The sequence below is a fragment of the Schistocerca cancellata genome, chromosome 5 (assembly GCF_023864275.1).
Source record: "Schistocerca cancellata isolate TAMUIC-IGC-003103 chromosome 5, iqSchCanc2.1, whole genome shotgun sequence".
In the NCBI taxonomy this organism is placed as follows: Eukaryota; Metazoa; Arthropoda; class Insecta; order Orthoptera; family Acrididae; genus Schistocerca; species Schistocerca cancellata.
This window is the reverse complement of record NC_064630.1, coordinates 774819917-774842494: the sequence shown is the minus strand read 5'-3', so window position 1 is coordinate 774842494 and position 22578 is coordinate 774819917.

Genomic DNA, 22578 nt, shown 5'->3' with positions numbered 1-22578 from the left:
TGGTTTTTATGCGGCGTTCTCCCCTGATGGTTTCTGACGTCGCCTTGTGGGCTATGTATACATATGAGACATTCAATTATCATTAATCCAGAATGATACAAGTTTCAGCTTCCGGCGTGGAAGAAGGCTGTTGACGCCGACATTACATCATTTCAACGTAGGGAAAGCAAAACGGATCATTCAATGTTTCTCATTCAACATAAAGCATGTGAGATAAATTTCCGTAACGTTCATAATCATCTAAAAATACAAACGAAGTAAAAATACACCGGAAGCTTATTCGAATTGAATATAATGTAAGATACCAAACGCTTTGCACCTCGATGTCGAATTTGTCCACTTGCAATCGTTTGCAGCATGCACATAGAATGTCATGATTACCACGAGAATGAAGAAATATGTTGGTAAGGATGGAAGCAAGAAGAGACGCAGTCAACAAATATCCTATTCCTCATGGCATTCATTTCATTTGACACGTAAGAAGAGGTAAAGCGGGAATTTACTTTCGTTAACACGAAAGATATGCCGCACATATTGATAACGAGGAAGTCTGCGTCTTCATACGTTTCCTCCTTGAAATCTGTATGCTCTATTATATACTAAGTAGCCCGATCATTGTTTCAGTAATGTTACCCTCTTGTTTGACCCCGTAACGATGAACAGATTCCAAATGCATGTCTCTGCGTGAAAGTAGCTGTTCGAACCCTTCCTGGGTTGTTTTTTGTGTTTTATTGCTTGGAATTCCTGAAGCAGACCACTGTGCCTTCCCCCCTCGTGGGTTAGGTCTCAAAACTAAACCGCTTTGTATCCAATGGCATAATCTATTCATACAGCATCAGCATAAGACTCTTGCGAGTGAGAGAATGACAATAACAATCGTAACAAGAACAAGCAAATAATGAATGATGTTTATACCAAAGCAGAACGAGAATGGCTTTAAATATAAAAATCTATATCTATATCCATATCTATTGATCTTCGAGTTGGCACAATGCAAATATATTCTTAGCATTTAGTTACTGAATTTAGTTCTGGATGTTTGCAGAGAAAAGGAAAAGTCGGTACTTCTCGCTAGTGTAATATAATGTGAACCAGCAACTACCCTTTCCTTAGAACACGACTCAAGCAGGTCCTCAAGTAGGCACTGCTGCATTCTGTTCCCTGACATTGCTCTGATGACGGTTAATGCAGATAGTTCCGATTATGAAATACAAAACGTATTGCAGGTTAGTTCCTAGGATAGTAACATTAAATTTGCGTTGTAGACGGCACATGAACGTGACGACTATACATATTACTCATCAATATAAAAAGACAATATTTTGGGAATTTAGCAGGATTACTCAAAATGAATTCTGAAATTGGGTGACTGACCGCACAGGTGCTAAACGTCGTCAAGAGTATACGATGTCCTAATCGCATTAGGAATATGGAGATCGTCTTCGACAGCTCGCAACTTTCACATTGCTATCTCCACCCTACTCCAGACAGATCTCGGTGGAGTTGCACTACGTTGCCGATGTTATGGAAGGCCTTCAAAACGACAACAGACCACATATTTAAAAATACAAGCGAATTCTCTTGCAGCGTAAGCTTATTGTAACTAATCTAAAAATTATTGGAGAGGAACATTGTCCTATTCAAAAAAAGTAAAATGTTACACGCTGTTGACGTCAAACGGACATTATCTATGTCCTGTCTTGTGTCCTACTCATCTATAATATCAAGTGTACTATGAAAATGATTATATATAATGGATTATAAGGTAATGCATTGATACCAGATGGTGGGGGCCGGCCGATGTGGCCGTGCGGTTCTAGGCGCTTCAGTCTGGAACCGCGTGACCGCTACGGTCGCAGGTTCGAATCCTGCCCTCGGGCATGGATGTGTGTGATGTCCTTAGGTTAGTTAGGTTTAAGTAGTTCTAAGTTCTAGAGGACTGATGACCTTAGAAGTTAAGTCCCATAGTGCTCAGAGCCATTTGAACCATTTGAACTATTTAACACAAAATGACATTAAAAATTTAAGTTATGTATGAACATTAAATGACACGACGAACCGTCTTGTTTTGCATATGGATTCAAACCCAGCTCATGCAGACTAAGCAAAGATTTCGTGACTGACGGAAACTAACAGTCATTCCTGATTAGGCATACAGAGAGTGATATACCTCGATTTTAGACAGTATCAGTTAGCAAATATCAACTTCAAATTGCATAACGCAAACATTTTTAACAGACGCGAATTCCTACCCAGCATCTATTGTCCCTGTTAACGAACTACGAGAGATGTTAAATATTGCTTCTTCACAAGTAACTTACTTGAAATGCCGTGAGGTAAAGCTGTGTGTTGGACACGGATTCGAACCCGGAACCTAATCGGATTGGTATCGAAGCACAGTCAAATGTGACATATCGGAATTTCGCGGCAGTAACTAGATGTTTTAACTGAAATGACGAGACGAAACATTAATTTTTTCCTTCCCAGGGCTCCAACCCGGCACCTATCGCTGTTATATTCTAGAGAAAACTAACGTTAAATATGGGTTTGTTGCACCAGCAGTGACATGTGAGCATGTTTGAACTGAAATAATATGACGAAGAGTTCAGCGCTCACTGGGAATAGAGCCCCACACATATCGTTGTTGACTACACACAAAGAGACGTCAGCTACCGAATTTTTCTCCACCAGCTGCTCAGAATAGCATCTTGAACTTACAGTCATCTCGCAAATAGTTCTGTGTCTCACTGGGAGTTAAAAACGTCAGATATCGTTAGTGTTGACAGCGAATGAAAATACATTAAAAATCAAAATTATTATCCACCAGCAGATAGGTGTTCTCATGCTAGAGCTTGATAATACATAATTAAATCTTTAGTGCCGGGCCAGGATTCGATCCCATTCATGCATAATATGTGAAGGTGTTGAGGAATCTGCAGTTTTGAACAAACAACAAATTGTAGCCAAGCTGTATTGCCACGAAGGGATCAAATTCCGCGTTAAGGGCGGTCTGAGTTGCATTCCCAGTTCAGAACCAATTTTATCGACATACAGAAGCTCAAATAAAAGATGGAATAAGTGTCCTGTGACCATACATAGCGTTTGTGTCGTCACTTGGAATAAATAACTAGTATAAGAAAGGTTACTGGTGATAGAGTTTCTACATGTCGCCACCCCAGACTTTATTGTGGTTCAGCCTACCGTCTACTTGGTAAAGAAGGAATATCATCTTTAATGTGAATTTTCAGACCACGCAGCCATTATATCTCCTTCACTTGGTGTAGCCAGGAGAGAATGGAATCTGTCTCTCCCTATCTAAAATCATTGACAGAAGTGGGAATCGAACCCAGACCATAGGTATAACAACCTACCATCCGTCCAACAGACCACGAAATCCTCTTCTCTGCGAGTCATTTTTCTATCGTAACGTAGTTGCGCCACACTGGATGAGAATTCTGACACACAGGCTCCCTGTAGTAATTTGCAGCATGTTCAGTAAATTCATTTACTTGGTTGACCGAATCACCATGAACTAGCTGCCTCGGCTACCCAGTGCATACACTCGACTATTTTGTAATCACAGAAATAAAATCACGTTACTGCCACCTACACACAACTGCCAACATTGTAGGATGCAGAAGTTTAAATAGGAAGTGTTCCTTTCCACTTGAGCTATTCTATTGCGCTATCTGTTACTAGAAAACGTCGTTCAGTCCAAAAGAAAAGCTGTAACAGTTTGTCTCTCAGAAGTCAAGACCTGGCCATATGCATAATCTCACAGTGCTGTGGAATCCAAAAGTTCTGGAGGAATAGTTGCCGAGCTCTGGAGCTGTTGTAGCTCCGTGTCAGCTTGTAGCATAGATAAGATGTCGCGAGTTCGAATACATTCAGTGCTACATTTTTTAAAACGCAATTCTGCTCTCTGCTGAAGTCATCAATCTAATGGAACTTTGAACATAATTCCCTTCACTTCTCAACCCAAAGTAGTCGCATGTGGAAAAAGGACTAACTACTGTGACATTTTGTTCTATTCAGGTTTAATAGACAGCAGGCAGCAGATGCATCTCGAAGATGTGCAGCGAGAGCGCATCGTGCCATAATATGTCAGAAAAGTATTTTCTACATTAGCCGTCGTGTGGTAGTGATATTTTATTCTTCTTCAAACTTTGATTGACAGCTTTAACTCAGAACAAATTTTCTACATGCATGTAATCAATAAACTGCATGTGAATTGTCAGACTGTCATAGGTAACATCAGAGAATTCGCATATATCGTTGATGATTAATTTCGCTCTCATGTTTACTATTGTTTTAACAACACTAAAGGAAACCTTACGAAAATTGTGCACTGTATTATAAGAAATGAAATAAAACTAACCATGATAACCTTACGACGAAAGTATCTGTACACAAGCATGCCTCTATCGACACGAATTAGTAAAATACTACTCACTTAGATTTTGATTGGGTCTGTGTTTCATTGGTATGCTGTGTCATACTCAAGAGGTATGCAAATGTGGCATTTCATAAATATAGTTACGTTTTCCTAGAAACCCAAAATTCGCTTGTCAGCAGCGGAAAGAGGCGTTACCTGTTGTGCAGCATTGTAAGTTTTTCAACATTGCACTATGAGCTGAAAGCATTTTCTTGCGATTCCCTTATTGATGTTTGATCTGACTGCTTGTAGCTCTTTCACAGAAAGGATAAAAACGTTTCAGTCAGTGAGACTGGAACTGCGAAACGTAACAGACGCTGTTTCACAGGTCAGCACGTTACCACAGAGCTGGCGAGGAGGTATGGGTCTCACCTTCCTATTACGACGGCAATAGTAACTAGAACTCGTAAACCGCTATTTAAAGGTCGAGATTAGTTGCGATTTCCACCTGCAACGACTTTCCTGGGCTGAAAACCGTAAATTTTCAATCTTTTGTTACCCTTCAAGCTATAATAACTCAGATTATTCAATGGAAATTACAGGTAAAATCAAGTGAACTTTGAGGCTTAATTCCGTGCACACCAGGAAGTAACTCGTCGATCACAGAGTTGCCAAACATACGTTGCCTTGTTGCCAAATCTCAGTTACAGTACCAGCAGGAAGAAGACGAACCGATGTGATCCTACAGCGGTCTGGGAAGTGACCATAGCTGGTGTCTCCAAGTCGCGGCTGCTACGGCCTGGAATACGTAATGCGTCTGATTCGCTTTCTGTAACTAGGTTTAGGGACTAGAGCGTAGTTACTAATAATACTCAGAACTGACTGCAAACTGAGCATCATAAATCAGTAACTCTCATTGTTGTTTTTATATTTCTTTCGTAAGTGCACTCAAAACTAAGAAAGTCATTCACAGGCGTTTTCGTGCCTCGCCGATAGTCGAGCACAACATACAAATAAAAATAAAAAAGAATGTGTGTGTGTGTGTGTGTGTGTGTGAGAGAGAGAGAGAGAGAGAGAGAGAGAAATAAAAAGCAATGAGAGAGAGTGTAAAAAATTGTTGTAAAGAAATTGAATCATGGTATTTAAAGAAATCTTTCATTAAAATGACACGTTCCACATCATTACGAAATGTCGTATTCATGATCTATGGAACAAGAGTTAATCTAATGTAATCTAATCTAATCTAATCACATCATATTGATGATTAGCCATGATGAGTCATGAATTACCGAAAGTTTTGCCAATACCAGTAACCAAATCTAAACTTGAAAATAAAAGACGACAATTTTTGTAATAAACCGTGACTCCTACAAGACCCTTTCATCCCTGTTATCTAACCACGAAAGATGTCTGATGTCTGATATACCTCCATTCTGAAGTAACAAAGTGTGCATGCATTTAAAGATGAAGTGCATGATGTGAAGTTCTGTGACGGAGATACGAACCCAACACGTAATCCGATTGTTAACTAAGAAAAATCAAATGTTACGTATCGGTTTTTCTTACGAGCCGCTAGGTGTCTGAATCTAAAATAAGGATACAAACTTTTGTGCCTAAGCGACAATCGAAGTGCACACCTACCGTGCATCCACGAATATAGCTTAAGTATCAGTTGCTTACTCATGTGTGCGTGTTTGACCAGAAATAACGACACCTGTTGCGATTGTTGGCAGCACATGAACAGACATTAAAACTGCGCGTTAATTTTCACTAGCAGGTGGGTGTGCACTTGATAAAGCTAGAAATGAAATTGTGAATATTTTTGTACTGGATCAGGTTTCAGACCCACATACTTACCTTTGAAGGAGACCTAGAGAAGATTGCAGTCTTGGGAAAAGGAACGAAATGACTGAACTATACTGTTCCGAGAGATTCAGATCCTCGAAAGAGGAGATACGAATTCGAATCACAGTCCAGCACCAAATTTTTAAACGTCTCTAGTCCAATCAAGTACAAGTAAAATAAGAGCCCTGTCCCTTTAAATGGCTATCGGTTCATCAAATAAAATAAAATTTTCTAATGTAAGTAAGCTTACTGGCGACTGTATTTCTTTTTACCATGACTTCCGCTGTGTCATTTCCCAACGTAAACCGGCTCTGCCCAGTTGGTAATGAAGGATCGTGATGTTTAATGCGGATTCTGGATTATAACGTCTTTCTCTTGAGGTTACCAGAGGTAAAATAAATCTGTTTGTGCCTCTTAAAAGTAAATGCCTGAGCCCACGCATTGCACCTGTGATAGCTCGTTCCACCAGACCATTGCGGCCACATTACCCACCCCAGGAGTGTGCTGTAGCGGATGATGTGCTTAGCTTACAAAATTAGTCACAGTGGAAAAAATGCAAGTCTATTAAATGGTCAAGTAGAAGCAAGCTTCTGACGCAGAGATTATGCTATTCTCATGTCAGCAGAATGTAAAGACTCTTCTAGGCATCATAGGCTGGATGTGAAGCCATTTTGATTTTTCACAAATTCAGCAAATTTCTTAGTTCGAGAAAATCCACTGTGAAGTGTGAAGATACCGGATAATTCGATTATTACTGTTATTATTACTATCATTTTATTCATACCGCTGATGGAACACGGCCGTAGTCTTGAGGTAAAACGCGAGACCAGCTAATATGACGTCTGGCGACCGAAAGCACATATCGACAAAATTTTTATCGCCCCTTTCCTCTCGGTGCTGAAGCTATGAGTGTAATTCAAGCGAATCTACAATATCATGGTCTGGTGGAACGAGCTACCACAGGTGCAATGCGTGGGTTCAGGCATTTACTTTTAAGAGGCACAAACAGATTTATTTTACCTCTGGTAACCTCAAGAGAAAGACGTTATAATCCAGAATCCGCATTAAACATCACGTTCCTTCATTACCAACTGGGCAGAGCCGGTTTACGTTGGGAAATGACACAGCGGAAGTCATGGTAAAAAGAAATACAGTCGCCAGTAAGCTTACTTACATTAGAAAATTTTATTTTATTTGATGAACCGATAGCCATTTAAAGGGACAGGGCTCTTATTTTACTTGTACTTGATTGGACTAGAGACGTTTAAAAATTTGGTGCTGGACTGTGATTCGAATTCGTATCTCCTCTTTCGAGGATCTGAATCTCTCGGAACAGTATAGTTCAGTCATTTCGTTCCTTTTCCCAAGACTGCAATCTTCTCTAGGTCTCCTTCAAAGGTAAGTATGTGGGTCTGAAACCTGATCCAGTACAAAAATATTCACAATTTCATTTCTAGCTTTATCAAGTGCACACCCACCTGCTAGTGAAAATTAACGCGCAGTTTTAATGTCTGTTCATGTGCTGCCAACAATCGCAACAGGTGTCGTTATTTCTGGTCAAACACGCACACATGAGTAAGCAACTGATACTTAAGCTATATTCGTGGATGCACGGTAGGTGTGCACTTCGATTGTCGCTTAGGCACAAAAGTTTGTATCCTTATTTTAGATTCAGACACCTAGCGGCTCGTAAGAAAAACCGATACGTAACATTTGATTTTTCTTAGTTAACAATCGGATTACGTGTTGGGTTCGTATCTCCGTCACAGAACTTCACATCATGCACTTCATCTTTAAATGCATGCACACTTTGTTACTTCAGAATGGAGGTATATCAGACATCAGACATCTTTCGTGGTTAGATAACAGGGATGAAAGGGTCTTGTAGGAGTCACGGTTTATTACAAAAATTGTCGTCTTTTATTTTCAAGTTTAGATTTGGTTACTGGTATTGGCAAAACTTTCGGTAATTCATGACTCATCATGGCTAATCATCAATATGATGTGATTAGATTAGATTAGATTACATTAGATTAACTCTTGTTCCATAGATCATGAATACGACATTTCGTAATGATGTGGAACGTGTCATTTTAATGAAAGATTTCTTTAAATACCATGATTCAATTTCTTTACAACAATTTTTTACACTCTCTCTCATTGCTTTTTATTTCTCTCTCTCTCTCTCTCTCTCTCTCTCTCTCTCTCTCTCACACACACACACACACACACACACACACACACACATTCTTTTTTATTTTTATTTGTATGTTGTGCTCGACTATCGGCGAGGCACGAAAACGCCTGTGAATGACTTTCTTAGTTTTGAGTGCACTTACGAAAGAAATATAAAAACAACAATGAGAGTTACTGATTTATGATGCTCAGTTTGCAGTCAGTTCTGAGTATTATTAGTAACTACGCTCTAGTCCCTAAACCTAGTTACAGAAAGCGAATCAGACGCATTACGTATTCCAGGCCGTAGCAGCCGCGACTTGGAGACACCAGCTATGGTCACTTCCCAGACCGCTGTAGGATCACATCGGTTCGTCTTCTTCCTGCTGGTACTGTAACTGAGATTTGGCAACAAGGCAACGTATGTTTGGCAACTCTGTGATCGACGAGTTACTTCCTGGTGTGCACGGAATTAAGCCTCAAAGTTCACTTGATTTTACCTGTAATTTCCATTGAATAATCTGAGTTATTATAGCTTGAAGGGTAACAAAAGATTGAAAATTTACGGTTTTCAGCCCAGGAAAGTCGTTGCAGGTGGAAATCGCAACTAATCTCGACCTTTAAATAGCGGTTTACGAGTTCTAGTTACTATTGCCGTCGTAATAGGAAGGTGAGACCCATACCTCCTCGCCAGCTCTGTGGTAACGTGCTGACCTGTGAAACAGCGTCTGTTACGTTTCGCAGTTCCAGTCTCACTGACTGAAACGTTTTATCCTTTCTGTGAAAGAGCTACAAGCAGTCAGATCAAACATCAATAAGGAAATCGCAAGAAAATGCTTTCAGCTCGTAGTGCAATGTTGAAAAACTTACAATGCTGCACAACAGGTAACGCCTCTTTCCGCTGCTGACAAGCGAATTTTGGGTTTCTAGGAAAACGTAACTATATTTATGAAATGCCACATTTGCATACCGCCGGCCGCGGTGGTCTAGCGGTTCTGGCGCTGCAGTCCGGAACCGCGGGACTACTACGGTCGCAGGTTCGAATCCTGCCTCGGGCATGGGTGTGTGTGATGTCCTTAGGTTAATTAGGTTTAAGTAGTTCTAAGTTCTAGGGGACTTATGACCTAAGATGTTGAGTCCCATAGTGCTCAGAGCCATTTGAACCATTTGCATACCTCTTGAGTATGACACAGCATACCAATGAAACACAGACCCAATCAAAATCTAAGTGAGTAGTATTTTACTAATTCGTGTCGATAGAGGCATGCTTGTGTACAGATACTTTCGTCGTAAGGTTATCATGGTTAGTTTTATTTCATTTCTTATAATACAGTGCACAATTTTCGTAAGGTTTCCTTTAGTGTTGTTAAAACAATAGTAAACATGAGAGCGAAATTAATCATCAACGATATATGCGAATTCTCTGATGTTACCTATGACAGTCTGACAATTCACATGCAGTTTATTGATTACATGCATGTAGAAAATTTGTTCTGAGTTAAAGCTGTCAATCAAAGTTTGAAGAAGAATAAAATATCACTACCACACGACGGCTAATGTAGAAAATACTTTTCTGACATATTATGGCACGATGCGCTCTCGCTGCACATCTTCGAGATGCATCTGCTGCCTGCTGTCTATTAAACCTGAATAGAACAAAATGTCACAGTAGTTAGTCCTTTTTCCACATGCGACTACTTTGGGTTGAGAAGTGAAGGGAATTATGTTCAAAGTTCCATTAGATTGATAACTTCAGCAGAGAGCAGAATTGCGTTTTAAAAAATGTAGCACTGAATGTATTCGAACTCGCGACATCTTATCTATGCTACAAGCTGACACGGAGCTACAACAGCTCCAGAGCTCGGCAACTATTCCTCCAGAACTTTTGGATTCCACAGCACTGTGAGATTATGCATATGGCCAGGTCTTGACTTCTGAGAGACAAACTGTTACAGCTTTTCTTTTGGACTGAACGACGTTTTCTAGTAACAGATAGCGCAATAGAATAGCTCAAGTGGAAAGGAACACTTCCTATTTAAACTTCTGCATCCTACAATGTTGGCAGTTGTGTGTAGGTGGCAGTAACGTGATTTTATTTCTGTGATTACAAAATAGTCGAGTGTATGCACTGGGTAGCCGAGGCAGCTAGTTCATGGTGATTCGGTCAACCAAGTAAATGAATTTACTGAACATGCTGCAAATTACTACAGGGAGCCTGTGTGTCAGAATTCTCATCCAGTGTGGCGCAACTGCGTTACGATAGAAAAATGACTCGCAGAGAAGAGGATTTCGTGGTCTGTTGGACGGATGGTAGGTTGTTATACCTATGGTCTGGGTTCGATTCCCACTTCTGTCAATGATTTTAGATAGGGAGAGACAGATTCCATTCTCTCCTGGCTACACCAAGTGAAGGAGATATAATGGCTGCGTGGTCTGAAAATTCACATTAAAGATGATATTCCTTCTTTACCAAGTAGACGGTAGGCTGAACCACAATAAAGTCTGGGGTGGCGACATGTAGAAACTCTATCACCAGTAACCTTTCTTATACTAGTTATTTATTCCAAGTGACGACACAAACGCTATGTATGGTCACAGGACACTTATTCCATCTTTTATTTGAGCTTCTGTATGTCGATAAAATTGGTTCTGAACTGGGAATGCAACTCAGACCGCCCTTAACGCGGAATTTGATCCCTTCGTGGCAATACAGCTTGGCTACAATTTGTTGTTTGTTCAAAACTGCAGATTCCTCAACACCTTCACATATTATGCATGAATGGGATCGAATCCTGGCCCGGCACTAAAGATTTAATTATGTATTATCAAGCTCTAGCATGAGAACACCTATCTGCTGGTGGATAATAATTTTGATTTTTAATGTATTTTCATTCGCTGTCAACACTAACGATATCTGACGTTTTTAACTCCCAGTGAGACACAGAACTATTTGCGAGATGACTGTAAGTTCAAGATGCTATTCTGAGCAGCTGGTGGAGAAAAATTCGGTAGCTGACGTCTCTTTGTGTGTAGTCAACAACGATATGTGTGGGGCTCTATTCCCAGTGAGCGCTGAACTCTTCGTCATATTATTTCAGTTCAAACATGCTCACATGTCACTGCTGGTGCAACAAACCCATATTTAACGTTAGTTTTCTCTAGAATATAACAGCGATAGGTGCCGGGTTGGAGCCCTGGGAAGGAAAAAATTAATGTTTCGTCTCGTCATTTCAGTTAAAACATCTAGTTACTGCCGCGAAATTCCGATATGTCACATTTGACTGTGCTTCGATACCAATCCGATTAGGTTCCGGGTTCGAATCCGTGTCCAACACACAGCTTTACCTCACGGCATTTCAAGTAAGTTACTTGTGAAGAAGCAATATTTAACATCTCTCGTAGTTCGTTAACAGGGACAATAGATGCTGGGTAGGAATTCGCGTCTGTTAAAAATGTTTGCGTTATGCAATTTGAAGTTGATATTTGCTAACTGATACTGTCTAAAATCGAGGTATATCACTCTCTGTATGCCTAATCAGGAATGACTGTTAGTTTCCGTCAGTCACGAAATCTTTGCTTAGTCTGCATGAGCTGGGTTTGAATCCATATGCAAAACAAGACGGTTCGTCGTGTCATTTAATGTTCATACATAACTTAAATTTTTAATGTCATTTTGTGTTAAATAGTTCAAATGGTTCAAATGGCTCTGAGCACTATGGGACTTAACTTCTAAGGTCATCAGTCCTCTAGAACTTAGAACTACTTAAACCTAACTAACCTAAGGACATCACACACATCCATGCCCGAGGGCAGGATTCGAACCTGCGACCGTAGCGGTCACGCGGTTCCAGACTGAAGCGCCTAGAACCGCACGGCCACATCGGCCGGCCCCCACCATCTGGTATCAATGCATTACCTTATAATCCATTATATATAATCATTTTCATAGTACACTTGATATTATAGATGAGTAGGACACAAGACAGGACATAGATAATGTCCGTTTGACGTCAACAGTGTGTAACATTTTACTTTTTTTGAATAGGACAATGTTCCTCTCCAATAATTTTTAGATTAGTTACAATAAGCTTACGCTGCAAGAGAATTTGCTTGTATTTTTAAATATGTGGTCTGTTGTCGTTTTGAAGGCCTTCCATAACATCGGCAACGTAGTGCAGCTCCACCGAGAGCTGTCTGGAGTAGGGTGGAGATAGCAATGTGAAAGTTGCGAGCTGTCGAAGACGATCTCCATATTCCTAATGCGATTAGGACATCGTATACTCTTGACGACGTTTAGCACCTGTGCGGTCAGTCACCCAATTTCAGAATTCATTTTGAGTAATCCTGCTAAATTCCCAAAATATTGTCTTTTTATATTGATGAGTAATAAGTATAGTCGTCACGTTCATGTGCCGTCTACAACGCAAATTTAATGTTACTATCCTAGGAACTAACCTGCAATACGTTTTGTATTTCATAATCGGAACTATCTGCATTAACCGTCATCAGAGCAATGTCAGGGAACAGAATGCAGCAGTGCCTACTTGAGGACCTGCTTGAGTCGTGTTCTAAGGAAAGGGTAGTTGCTGGTTCACATTATATTACACTAGCGAGAAGTACCGACTTTTCCTTTTCTCTGCAAACATCCAGAACTAAATTCAGTAACTAAATGCTAAGAATATATTTGCATTGTGCCAACTCGAAGATCAATAGATATGGATATAGATATAGATTTTTATATTTAAAGCCATTCTCGTTCTGCTTTGGTATAAACATCATTCATTATTTGCTTGTTCTTGTTACGATTGTTATTGTCATTCTCTCACTCGCAAGAGTCTTATGCTGATGCTGTATGAATAGATTATGCCATTGGATACAAGCGGTTTAGTTTTGAGACCTAACCCACGAGGGGGGAAGGCACAGTGGTCTGCTTCAGGAATTCCAAGCAATAAAACACAAAAAACAACCCAGGAAGGGTTCGAACAGCTACTTTCACGCAGAGACATGCATTTGGAATCTGTTCATCGTTACGGGGTCAAACAAGAGGGTAACATTACTGAAACAATGATCGGGCTACTTAGTATATAATAGAGCATACAGATTTCAAGGAGGAAACGTATGAAGACGCAGACTTCCTCGTTATCAATATGTGCGGCATATCTTTCGTGTTAACGAAAGTAAATTCCCGCTTTACCTCTTCTTACGTGTCAAATGAAATGAATGCCATGAGGAATAGGATATTTGTTGACTGCGTCTCTTCTTGCTTCCATCCTTACCAACATATTTCTTCATTCTCGTGGTAATCATGACATTCTATGTGCATGCTGCAAACGATTGCAAGTGGACAAATTCGACATCGAGGTGCAAAGCGTTTGGTATCTTACATTATATTCAATTCGAATAAGCTTCCGGTGTATTTTTACTTCGTTTGTATTTTTAGATGATTATGAACGTTACGGAAATTTATCTCACATGCTTTATGTTGAATGAGAAACATTGAATGATCCGTTTTGCTTTCCCTACGTTGAAATGATGTAATGTCGGCGTCAACAGCCTTCTTCCACGCCGGAAGCTGAAACTTGTATCATTCTGGATTAATGATAATTGAATGTCTCATATGTATACATAGCCCACAAGGCGACGTCAGAAACCATCAGGGGAGAACGCCGCATAAAAACCAAACGTGCGCGCGCGTCTCCACTCTGAAGAACCGTATCGGAGAATCACGGCAAGCATTTCGCTGAAGAACTGCCTCGCCAGAGAGCCGAGAAATGGCAGCGTCGTATCAAGTATTTGTCAACACACTGATAGTGCATTTACTTCCGGGTGTAGGTCGGCGTTACCTCGCTAAATTCACTTGACATTCGTTTTCCACATCGAAGACTCGTACGATATAATCCACTGCAAGATGACACAATTAGAAAGTATATTTAATTTCTGGACTCCAAGAACGGCGTTCTTCACATAAGTAACACCTGTTTGTGTGTGCATTCGGGAGGACGACGGTGCAATCCCGCGCCCGGCCATCCTGATTTAGGTTTTCAATGATTTCCCTAAATCGCTTCAGGCAAATGCCGGGATGGTTCCTTAGGAAGGGCACGGCCGATTTCCTTCCCCATCCTTCCCTAATCCGAGCTTGTGCTCCGTCTCTAATGACATCGTTGTCGACGGGACGTTAAAACAGTAATCTCCACCTCCTCTGTTTGTGTGTTTAAGGTTGCGTTTTGAGGCTCAGGCAACATCGCAGTGACTATAGTCCACCTCTGGCCGCCAGTGTGTCGTTAGCTCAGAGGTTCCCTTGTGCGTTGCAGTGCTTGTACTATAAGTTCGAATCACGGTAGAAGCCGCTGACTGCAACCTTTTATTTTCCATTTTAATTAATGGAGTTGCAAACTGCTAGTAAAAATTTCTTATGCGAAATCTGAAGAATGCCTTTAAACATCAATCTTCGTCCGATTTCGAGTTAGTAAATTAAGTTAATATCATGGATTTCTGCTTTGCAAATTCCAAGGTGCTTCACTGTAAAATAGGTCCTGAAAAGATTGAAACCGACTGTCAACGATATAAATTTGAGCTTTGTTCGTCATATAGGTCTAACATGTCAGAAGGTTGTTTATGAAGTGCACATGTTCATTAATATAGTTCCCATCTTCTAAATTTTTGCAATAGCATTTAACTGTAGACGTTTTCTAACACCGGCGTTAGCAATTGCTTTCCGTTCTCTGAAACCTTCAAAACGACAAATTTTTCTGGTTTAAATCTGATGACCTTAACTATCACTTCCGATCAACAATAAATAATTCATGAACCCATACATGGAACTCCAAATGTGCAGTGTGCCTGCACTGCTACAGAGCATGCATTGCAAGGTATTCACACAGTTTATCGCATAGACTTACCATAAGGAATGAAACAAGAACTGTAATACACTTTACACCACAGACGCTCACTCTGGCTTGACGAAAACATCCAAACATTGACCAAAAGTTGCACAAATAATTAAGTTTGAAAGGAAAAGAAACGAGGTATGAAGCATTTATAAATTCATCGAATGTAGTGAGGTGGTTTAATTTCGTCCCAGTCTATAAAATTAATTTCGGGCCATACTCAGCTCTTGCCGATTACCCGCCTACTAATCAGGGCGTCTGTCTCCGTTGCTTTTGAGCGTGAATGGAAATTGTAGAAATTTTCTGTGGAGCAACATTTAATAATAAAGCGTTTTAAATCATCAAAAGCGATGAGTGGTAGCAGGCGCTTTCGATAAAGAACGGGGGAGTGCAGCGCCGCTGCTGTCGCCACGGCCGCTGCCAGTAGCCAGCAAATGGATCCCGGAGCTTTGCCGCATACGGCGTCCAGAGGAGGACAGTCTGTAGGAAATCTGCCGCAAAATCGTTACTAGATAAAATTTTGATATCGGTGTGTCACAAAGCGAAATAGATTGAATCTGCGCTACCACAACAGTTGAGAGGAGCGGTGTGCCTGCCAGCCACCAGCTATGATTTACAACAGATGATAAACAGATGTACAGAGACATCAGCTAACTATTATCATAAGAGGAACTAATATCATTGATTTTTTTTTTTTTGAGAAACTCAAGAGTACTGAAGGTATGTTTGTACAATGCTAGTTGTAAGATTATTGTAAATAGTAAGTCCCATTTCAACGTTTGTAAAATCATTTCATTCAGAACATAATTAATTTTTGCCAGCAATATTCTATTACTGATTAAAATCGATCCCAAAAACCATCAACGTAAAAAACTTTGCAAAATCTTATTGTTGTCAAGCAAAAGTTTAACTATGAATTACGTACTTCAGTCAAATTAATTAAAGAATAACGTCAGCTTTGCTATTAAAGAATAATGTCAGCTTTGGTAATAAATACAGCCACTTATTATGACAGCCCATCAGCAGCTAATAGAGTATAGTAAAACAGAGTACTGTAAGTATATTCATGTCGCAGTTCAATGTAGCAGTCAGATGGCGATCCAGTAACAGTAAAAAAGGTAAGAAACGGTTTTGGGTTACTGCAAGTAACGACTGAGGGCCTCGTCGACGACACATTCTATGTTTCGTCGAAATAATCAGCAAATCACTTTTAATAAGTAGAATTTAAATTTGTATGCGAAGATTGAGAAAGAGAATCAATTTCAAAGGGAAGATATCATATGTCATTATTAAGCAAGAGGTAGAAATCGTAAGGGAAGGTTTCAAAGGTTATTGTAGAAGGGTAGGTTGCGTAACAAAAGAGATATAGAGGAGACGGGAAGGTTTCACACGTTTTCATGTTCACTGACTCAATTACATTAAGACTGACACTTCAAGAATCATGCCCTGTCCTGCAAAAAGATATACGTACGCTCATATCTGTGCGCCGAACTATACTTAAAAACGAAGTTCTCTGCGATATGTATCGAGACATCTGGACTGTTGATCAAACCGTCCTGACGAGTGTAGCCAGAAGTAATGCGCCATTAGTCACAGAATGCGTTATCGCTTTCATAGCCGCTGGATGCGAACAAACACGAATCCACTGTCCTGGTTGCGACAATATGCTATCAACGCCTGTGGCGTATTTCACAAGGAATTCTGGCGGTGATGCAATGGGCAGACATTCCTGTAAGTGCGCTTCTGCTAGCCGCAACAAAAACACGCGCTTGCGAAACCCGGCGGCGTGCGAGTGCAAATTCGACCGTCACAAGGGCATGTCTGTGCGTGTGTCGCGGCGGGAGGGGGAGGGGGGGGGGGAGGGCAGAGGTGGCGAACTGTCGGCGCTCACCCTGTTCCGGCAACGTCCCGACAGATTAAAACAATACAGCTGCTAGCTCTTCTGCGGCGGTAAACAAACAAAGCTGGCGCTGATGGCTTTGTTCTATTGAGAGCCTTTAGTCTCACCTTCCTTATCTGTAGACCGTTGTCATCAACGGCTACAGCGATATGAAACTGTCTACAGTGTGTCGTTAGTCTTTCTACGCACAAAAGGACATTTCAGCTAAGCAGGAACAAACGAAGATTGATGTGAGTACGTTAGTTCCTTATTTTCCACTTGCACGGATGGTGTTCGTTTTGACGTATTTTGTGAAAGAGATTTTTGTATCGCAAGTATATGAGGAATCGCGCTGCGAAGTCCGAGTGCGTGAATTTTTCTTCACCCTGTATATACAGGGTGATTAAGTTAAACTTTCAAAACGCTGTAGAAATAACTTCACTGGCCAGAATGACGTAAAATTGCTACGGAACATTATGGGAGAAGGGAGAAACGTAAGGCAGAGAAAAAAAACAATCTATTTCCAGAATGATACTTTCACTCTGCAGCGGAGTGTGCGCTGATATGAAACTTCCTGGTAGATTGAAACTGTGTGCCGGACCGAGACTCGAACTCGGGACCTTTGCCTTTCGCGGGCAAGTGCTCTACTGAGTTACCCAAGCCCGACTCACGCCCCGTCCTCACAGCTTTACTTCTGCCAGTACCTCGTCCCCTGCCTTCCGAAATTTGCAGAAGCTCTCCTGCGAACTATCCCCAGGCTGTGGCTAAGCCACGTCTCCGCAATATCCTTTCTTTCAGGACTGCTAGTTCTGCCAGGTTCGTCGTCTGTCCTGTATTACAAGTCTGCCCGGCCTACGACATCCTACTCTGCAATATGTGCGGTGCCTGCCCAACGCCACGACGTCTGCATCTACACTCCTGGAAATTGAAATAAGAACACCGTGAATTCATTGTCCCAGGAAGGGGAAACTTTATTGACACATTCCTGGGGTCAGATACATCACATGATCACACTGACAGAACCACAGGCACATAGACACAGGCAACAGAGCATGCACAATGTCGGCACTAGTACAGTGTATATCCACCTTTCGCAGCAATGCAGGCTGCTATTCTCCCATGGAGACGATCGTAGAGATGCTGGATGTAGTCCTGTGGAACGGCTTGCCATGCCATTTCCACCTGGCGCCTCAGTTGGACCAGCGTTCGTGCTGGACGTGCAGACCGCGTGAGACGACGCTTCATCCAGTCCCAAACATGCTCAATGGGGGACAGATCCGGAGATCTTGCTGGCCAGGGTAGTTGACTTACACCTTCTAGAGCACGTTGGGTGGCACGGGATACATGCGGACGTGCATTGTCCTGTTGGAACAGCAAGTTCCCTTGCCGGTCTAGGAATGGTAGAACGATGGGTTCGATGACGGTTTGGATGTACCGTGCACTATTCAGTGCCCCCTCGACGATCACCAGTGGTGTACGGCCAGTGTAGGAGATCGCTCCCCACACCATGATGCCGGGTGTTGGCCCTGTGTGCCTCGGTCGTATGCAGTCCTGATTGTGGCGCTCACCTGCACGGCGCCAAACACGCATACGACCATCATTGGCACCAAGGCAGAAGCGACTCTCATCGCTGAAGACGACACGTCTCCATTCGTCCCTCCATTCACGCCTGTCGCGACACCACTGGAGGCGGGCTGCACGATGTTGGGGCGTGAGCGGAAGACGGCCTAACGGTGTGCGGGACCGTAGCCCAGCTTCATGGAGACGGTTGCGAATGGTCCTCGCCGGTACCCCAGGAGCAACAGTGTCCGTAATTTGCTGGGAAGTGGCGGTGCGGTCCCCTACGGCACTGCGTAGGATCCTACGGTCTTGGCGTGCATCCGTGCGTCGCTGCGGTCCGGTCCCAGGTCGACGGGCACGTGCACCTTCCGCCGACCACTGGCGACAACATCGATGTACTGTGGAGACCTCACGCCCCACGTGTTGAGCAATTCGGCGGTACGTCCACCCGGCCTCCCGCATGCCCACTATACGCCCTCGCTCAAAGTCCGTCAACTGCACATACGGTTCACGTCCACGCTGTCGCGGCATGCTACCAGTGTTAAAGACTGCGATGGAGCTCCGTATGCCACGGCAAACTGGCTGACACTGACGGCGGCGGTGCACAAATGCTGCGCAGCTAGCGCCATTCGACGGCCAACACCGCGGTTCCTGGTGTGGCCGCTGTGCCGTGCGTGTGATCATTGCTTGTACAGCCCTCTCGCAGTGTCCGGAGCAAGTATGGTGGGTCTGACACACCGGTGTCAATGTGTTCTTTTTTCCATTTCCAGGAGTGTAGTTTCACCTTGGTTTCGCCACAGGACACACACCACAGCACTCCTCGAACACCCGAAAGGCGCGGTGCGTAAAATCCTACCAGACATCTGTTGTGAATGGGCAGGAGCCAATTCACGGAGTCTGGAGGAAGCCGAAATGCACGCGTTTAAGCTCACGCAGACTGGCGTGAGGTCTGGAACAATTAAAGGAGTTGAGTCTAATAAATAAAGTACGAAGTTGATGTAATACTTAACTTTAATCCATAATTGGAGAACATCGGTCTGACGGTACAGGCTTTACAAGATAACCAGCAAAAGATAAATGGCGCCTTGCTAGGTCGTAGCAATTGACGTAGCTGAAGGCTATGCTTAACTATCGTCTCGCAAATGAGAGCGTAATTTGTCAGTGAACCATTGCTCGCTAAGTCGGCTGTACAACTGGGGCGAGTGCTAGGAAGTGTCTCAAGACCTGCCGTGTGGCGGCGCTCGGTCTGCAATCACTGATAGTGGCGACACGCGGATCCGTCGTATACTAGCGGACCGCGGCCGATTTAAAGGCTACCACCTAGCAAGTGTGGTGTCTGGCGGTGACACCACAACATCCTTCTTTGCTATTCATTCAAAATAACCCATGTGCACGAAATGCTTCCTGTTGACCTGCCAACGAGAGAGACCTTTGCTTTAGACTTTCTCGCCTGCATGGAAGTGGACACGGAATGGCCATGAAAGATTTTGTGGGCAGACGAAACCCACTTCCATCTGACAGGATATTCAATACACAGAATTGTCGAATATGGGCAACGGAAAATCCACATGCAAATCAACCAGTACCACTTCATCCTGAACAGGTCACTGTGTGGTGCGGGTTTACGGCATCATTTATCATAGGGCTATATTTTTTCTAAGAGACAGGTGCTTCGAGTCCTGTTACCTGTACTGTCACTGGTAAGCTCTATGAGTGTCTTTTGCGCAACGACATCATTCCAGCTCTCCAACAGCGTGGATGTGTGGATGGGATCATTTTTAAGCAAGATGGTGCACTTCCGGACATTGCAAATCCAGCTGAGCAGCTGCTGAAGCGCCATTTCGGAAATGCCAGAATCATCATTTCCCTACAGCCTGGCTGTCCCTATCACCTGATCTTAATCCGTGTGACTTCTGGCTGTGGGGCTATCTGAAAGATGTTGTGATCAGTGTTGCGATTGCAAACTTAGCTATATTGACGGCACGCATTGTACAACACATTCTGAACGTGACCCCGGAGACACTTCGATAAAATGCGGAACATGTTGTTCCCCGATTTCAACTTGTTGCAGAAAACGGTGGACAGCATATTGAACATGTTTTGTGCCAGTAACACGGAGATTAATAATCCGATTTGATGTTGCTAGATTCTTCTCATGCGGTTTTTGGCCTCAGGACAATTAAAAACCGATGTGTGTGATGCTTTTTATTTGGTTTTTGGCTTCAGTGCAATAAAACCCGATTTTTCCCATCCAATGTGATATGACCTTGCCGTGGTGGATGGTCTTACGTAACTAACCGTATCACACTTGTACACCCATGCGCACTGAGTAGTAAAGTTTGTTTAACGTCGAACTTACACCTTAGGCATTGTTGTATGATTCATTTGTCAATTGCAGTCGACCACTCTTAAATTATGATGCTTACAGCACTATCTATTGCTACATCTTGTAACTATTTATTTTCTTCTGCCATACGTTTACCCCTTTCTCCGGTAATATTCCGTTGCAATTTGACGTCATTCTGACCAGAGGTGTTATTTCTACAGCATTTTGAATGTTTAATTATAATCATCCTGTATATAGGGTGACAAACTGCAGGAAAGAACTGCTGACTGGAAAGTATATATGTGGGTGAACACTATTTTAACCGACAAACTGCGTGGACGAATTCCTGACTTGAAATGGAGGAAAATTTGTCCTATGAGCATGTGTCCGGAAATGCCTCGTTGCTGACGAATGTAAGTTCCTCGGACCACGTGTCATGTCTGTAGCCCGCAGGTGACGGTTATGCAGCTTAGTAAAGGTTCCTTCTTTAGTAAAGAGGACTGCTAACAGAAATCCCATAATTGTGATGGTCTGGTGCAAAAACTGTGGTGTCTACAGAACCTGTACACTCGGTTCGCTAGACAATCTTTCAAACAAATCTTGTTAATATGTGTTTTATTACAACGTAAAATTTACAATGCTTAAATTTGCAATTACACAGATGTGTCACAAGCAAAGGGCGACATTCAAAATAATCAAGTTTCTGCAGTGTAAGTCGGCCGGGGTGACCGAGCGGTTCTAGGCGCTACAGACTAGAACCGCGCGACAGCTACGGTCGTAGGTTCGAATCCTGCTTCGGGCAGGGATGTGTGTGATGTCCTTAGGTTAGTTAGGTTTAAGTACACTACTGGCCATTAAAATTGCTACACCACGAAGATGAGGTGCTACAGACGCGAAATTTAACCGACAGGAAGAAGACGCTGTGATATGCAAAAGATTAGCTTTTCAGAGCATTCACACAAGGTTGGCGCCGGTGGCGACACCTACAACGTGCTGACATGAGGAAAGTTTCCAACCGATTTCTCATACACAAACAGCAGTTGACCGGCGTTGCTTGGTGAAACGTTGTGATATCTCGTGTAAGGACGAGAAATGCGTACCATCACGTTTCCGACTTTAATAAACGTCGGATTGTAGCCTATCGCGATTGCGGTTTATCGTATCGGTACATTGCTGCTCGCGTTGGTCGAGATCCAATGAGTTTTAGCAGAATATTGAATCGGTGGGTTCAGGAGGGTAATACGGAACGCCGTGCTGGATCCCAACGGCCTCGTATCACTAGCAGTCAAGATGACAGGCGTCTTATCCGCACAGCTGTAACGGATCGTGCAGCCACGTCTCGATCCCTGAGTCAATAGATGGGGAAGTTTGCAAGACAACAACCGTCTGCACGAACAGTTCGACGACGTTTGCAGCAGCATGGACTATCAGCTCGGAGACCGTGGCTGCAGTTACCCTTGACGCTGCATCCACAGGCAGGAGCGCCTGCGATGGTGTACTCAACGACGAACCTGGGTGCACGAATGGCAAA